Source organism: Marmota marmota, unplaced genomic scaffold, assembly GCF_001458135.2.
Source record: "Marmota marmota marmota unplaced genomic scaffold, marMar, whole genome shotgun sequence".
Lineage (NCBI taxonomy): Eukaryota > Metazoa > Chordata > Mammalia > Rodentia > Sciuridae > Marmota > Marmota marmota.
The window spans coordinates 22,878,004-22,883,334 of record NW_025999869.1 but is presented as its reverse complement, the minus strand read 5'-3'; the positions used below and the strand labels follow the sequence as shown (position 1 = coordinate 22,883,334).

Genomic DNA, 5,331 nt, shown 5'->3' with positions numbered 1-5,331 from the left:
TTGACCCAGCTATTGCCCTTCTCGGACTATTCCCTGAAGACCTTAAAAGAGTAAACTACAGGGATACTGCCACATCAATGGTCATAGCAGCACAATTCACAATAGCTAGACTGTGGAACCAACCCAGATGCCCTTCAATAGATGAATGGATAAAAAAAATGTGGCATTTATACACCATGGAGTATTATGCAGCACTAAAAAATGACAAAATCATGGAATTTGCAGGGAAATGGATGGCGCTAGAGCAGATTATGCTAAGTGAAGCTAGCCAGTCCCTAAAAAACAAATGCCAAATGTCTTCTTTGATATAATGAGAGCAACTAAGAACAGAGCAGGCAGGAAGAGCAGGAGGAAAAGATTAACATTAAACAGATACATGAGGTGGGAGGGAAAGGGAGAGAAAAGGGAAATTGCATGGAAATGGAAGGAGACCCTCATTGTTATACAAAATTACATATAAGAGGTTGTGAGGGGAATGGGAAAAAACAAGGAGAGAAATGAATTACTGTAGATGGGGTAGAGAGAGAAGATGGAGGGGGAGGGGGGATAGTAGAGGATAGGAAAGGTAGCAGAATACAACAGTTACTACTATGGCATTATGTAAAAATGTGGATGTGTAACCGATGTGATTCTGCAATCTGTATTTGGGGTAAAAATGGGAGTTCATAACCCACTTCAATCTAATGTATGAAATATGCTATGTCAAGAGCTTTGTAATGTTAGGTTGATTCCCAAATATTTTATTTTATTTTTGAGGATATTGTGAATGGGGTGTTTTTCCTCATTTCCGTTTCAGACGTTTTGTCGCTGATATACAAAAATGCCTTTGATTTATGTGTGTTGATTTTATATCCTGCCACTTTGCTGAATTCATTTATTAGTTCTAGTAGTTTCTTTGTAGACCCTTTTGGGTCTTCTAGGTATAGAATCATGTCTTCCGCAAATAGTGATAATTTAAGATGATATATTTTGTCTTCATTATCTGACGTTCTGGCTTCTACTTGCTCCACTCTGTTAGTGATACTCTCATTTGAGTTTTTAATTTAGTTTATAGTTTCCTGCATTTCTAGAATTATTGTTTGATTTTTTTTATAATCTCTATCTGCTGATAAAGATGCTTATTTGCTTCTTTTATCTGTTTATGTAATTCATTTTCAATGTGTTCTTTCACTGTTTGAATTTGCTGTCTCATATCCTCTTTAAGATTCCATTCCATCTGTCTAAGGTATTCTTTGAGTTCTTTATTTGACCATTTTTCTGATGCCTCTGGGTCCTCCTGAATATTTAGGCTGTCCTGCATTGTTTGTACTCCTTTTTTTCCTTGCTTTTTCATGCTGCTCATGTTACTTCTTGTTCTGTTTGACTGCGGAGTTACTGTTTACTCCTATAAATTTATTTGATGCTTGGGAGGAAAGGTATTAGAAGGGAAGGGAAGAAGTCACTAAAGAGAATGAGAGTAAGCAGGTAGAATTCAAGGAAGGGGGAAGAAGGAAATTGAAAAGAAATGAAAAGACAAAAGAAGAAAAAAATAGGAAATAAAAAAAAATTAAAAAAATCAAAAAAATTAAAATTAAAAAAAAATAAAAAAATTTAAAAAATAAAAAAAATTAAAATGAAAAAAAAAAACCCAAAAATTTAATAAATGCAGTCTTAGAGTTTGATTAACTTTTCTTCCAGTAGGTGGAGCTGTGCCCATTGGGCCAAGCTTCTCCTCTCAATACGCAGGAACCAATCACTATGCAGCAGCTCCTCCTCCCAGACTGGGCGGGTCTCCCGTCCTGAGTGCCTAGGGCATTCTCTTGTGTCTAGTCACTTCTCCACTTTTCCTTCAGCCAGGCCCCGCTAACTGGTGACGCTCACCACAATACTGGCTACACGCCAGGTCTGCTGCTCCCAGGAGACCTATTTTCTTGAACGACTGGGCACACTCTCCCCGTTTGCCATTCCCTCAGACCCTAAGTTTTTGGAGCTTGGGGCTGAGAACCCTCAGCAAAATTTTGCTTGCCCTTCGGTAGCCACGCCCCTGGTAGCTGGTGCAAGAGACCTCAGTTGTCAGCACTGGTGGGAGCGGTAGCCGCGGGTTCCGCGCCACGGGTCCCGCGCCACCCCTGATTCCCTCGGTCTGACTATCGCGCTCACGGGAGAGCTGGGAGGGGCCCTTAAGGTTTCCCCGCTGTGTGGAGAGGAAGGGCTAGGGGATTACACACCTGTCGCCGCCGGTTTCAATGAAGTTATCTCTTCCGCCGCATTCTGATGATGTCAGTTCTCTGCCATGGTGGTATCCCATGCAAATGGCGACAGTTCGTTCCCTTTGCCGGGTGACCAATGCAACGGGTGGGTCCTGACTGGCTCTCCCAAGCCCGTCTCAATCCTGTGGCCACTCCCTATGAAGGCAGGTTCAGAAGTTGTTTCAGCTGGATCGTTTAGTGCTGAGTCATAGCGGTTTGTCTGCGAGACGCAGGCGAACGGGAGCTTGAATTCAGCCGATCAGGGCTCGGTGTGTGTTCTGAGAGGTCAAGACTGTTCGCCCCAGATCCACGTCAGCTCAGCATTGCCTAGTGATCCTGAGCAAACAGCATTTAGATGGTTTACGAATCCTTATGCCTGCGCAGCTGAAGTGGTCAGAGACTTGATCTCTCCGCGCCCACCGCCATGTTGGATCCCCCAAATGCCGAGTTTTATATAATAAAATACATTTAGTATTTTCACCAAAGTTTAATTTTAAATATGGATAAACAGATCTCAATATCATTTGTTTTATTTCCATATAACACTATTGGGAAATGTTATCTTAAATATGGTAGGGAAATTTTTAGAGCTGAGTATTTCAAACTATTTTGTCTTTCAATAGATTTTTTTTTACTCAAATATATAGAATAAATCATTTTTCCTGGAAAATCGTTTGTCTTTCTTATGGTTTAGGTATGAGGTGTCCCCCAAAAGCTCATGTATGAGACAATCCAAGGATTGTTCAGAGGTGGAATGTTTGGATTGTGAGAGTTGTAACCTAATCAATGGATCAAACCATTGATATGAATTAACTAGTGGTAATTGGAGGCAGGTAGGGTATGTATGTAGGTGGAAGGTCACTGAGGGCATGACTTTGGGATTATATTTTTGTCCCTAGTAAGCAGAGTGCTCTGATTGAGTGACATGATTGCCATATCTTGAGCTGCTTTCCTCCTCTACTCCCTGCCATTGTGATGTTCTTCCTTCTCTCATGCCCAAAGCAGTGGAGTCAGCTGTCTATGATTGAGGCTTCTGAAACCTTTAGTGCCAAATAAACTTTTTCTCCTCTGAAATGGTTTTTACGCAGTCTTTTAGTCATAGTGGCTAAAAAACTAACTAAAACTGTCTTTAAGTTTAAATCTTTATTTTTCAATTTGAGGGAATAATAGGACACCTTAGAGGTACTAGAAACGTTTTTAGAGCTCTGTGAAATGTATTTCATAATTATGAATTTGTTTCAGGCTGAAAACGATTCTGAAGACAGAGATAAAAATATTCAAACAAAGTTAAACGCTCATCATCTAAAAAACAAGGTTCCATTATCCCACCATAGGTCTGTTCCTGAAAGCAGTGAAGGTAGATCAGTTACTAGAGTTCTGCTGCCGAAGCCCCTGGAGCCCATACTGGTAAGCACTAGTATTTTTTTTTTAATTTGTTCTTTTTAGTTATACATGACAGTAGAATATATTTTGACATACATATATGAAGTAAAACTTCCCATTCTTTTGGTTGTACATGATATGGAATTACATTGGTCATGACTTCATATATGAACTTAGGAAAGTCACGTCTGATTCCTTTTACTATCCTTCCTGTTCCCATTCCTCCTCCCTTCCTTTCATTACCCTTTGTCTAATCCAAAGTATTTCTATTCGTCCCTCCCCTCAACCTTATTGTGAGTTAGCATCCATATATCAGAGAACATTAGGCCTTTGGTTTTTTGAGATTGGCTTATTTGACTTAGCATGATGGTCTCTAGTTCCATCCATTTACCACAAATACCATAATTTCATTCCTCTTTAATATTATTTAATATTCCATTGTGTATATATATCACATTTTCTTTATTTATTCATCTGTTGAAGGGGTACCTAGATTGGTTCCATATTTATATATTGTGAATTGAGCTGCTATAAACATTGATGTGGCAGCATCATTTTAGTATGCTGATTTTGGGGTATAAATTGAGGAATGAGGTAAAAGGGGCCAAATGGTGGTTCTATTCCAAGTATTCTGAGGAATCCCGATACTGCTTTCCATAGTGGTTGCACCAATTTGCAGTGCCACTAGCAGTATATGAGTGAATCTTTTTTCCCACATCTTCATCAACATTTATTATTTGTATTCTTTTTTTTAATATTTAGTTTTTAATTGTAGGTGGTAGACACAATATCCTTATTTCATTTTTATGTGGTGCTGAGGATCGAACCCAGTGCCCCACATGTGTTAGGCGAGCACTCTACCACTGAGCCACAACCCCAGCTGAGTTACTTGTATTCTTTTTTTATCTTTTATTGATTTTATTTTTTTTAAATACATGACAGCAGTGGAATGCATTACAATTCTTATTACACATACAGAGCACAATTTTTCATATTTCTGTATATAAAGGATATTCACACCAATTGATGCCTTTATACATGTACTTTGCTGTTGTTTTTTTGCATTATAATTCTTTTTTTTAAAATTTTTGTTGTTGGTTGTTCAAAACATTACATAGTTCTTGATATATCATATTTCACACTTTGATTCAAGTGGGTTATGAACTCCCATTTTTACCCCGTATACAGATTGCAGAATCACATCAGTTACACATCCATTGATTTACATATTGCCATACTAGTGTCTGTTGTATTCTGCTGCCTTTCCTATCATCTACTATCCCCCCTCCTCTCCCCTCCCCTCCCCTCTTCTCTCTCTACCCCCTCTACTGTAATTCATTTCTCCCCCTTGTATTTTTTTCCCTTTCCCCTCACTTCCTCTTGTATGTAATTTTGTATAACCCTGAGGATCTCCTTCCATTTCCATGCAATTTCCCTTTTCTCTCCCTTTCCCTCCCACCTCTCATCCCTGTTTAATGTTAATCTTCTTCTCATGCTCTTCCTCCCTACTCTTAGTTACTCTCCTTATATCAAAGAAGACATTTGGCATTTGTTTTTTAGGGGTTGGCTAGCTTCACTTAGCATAATCTGCTCTAATGCCATCCATTTCCCTGAAAATTCTATGATTTTGTCATTTTTTAATGCAGAGTAATACTCCATTGTGTATAAATGCCATATTTTTTTTTATCCATTCGTCTATTGAAGGGCATCTAGGTTGGTT

General features: G+C 38.9%; 1 protein-coding gene across 1 annotated transcript in view; it reads left to right on the top strand.

The window, feature by feature from the left end:
• Meikin (meiotic kinetochore factor) overlaps positions 1-5,331 on the top strand; it is a 173,748-nt gene that overhangs the window by 59,046 nt on the left and 109,371 nt on the right. The gene's annotated exons all lie outside the window — the stretch shown is intronic.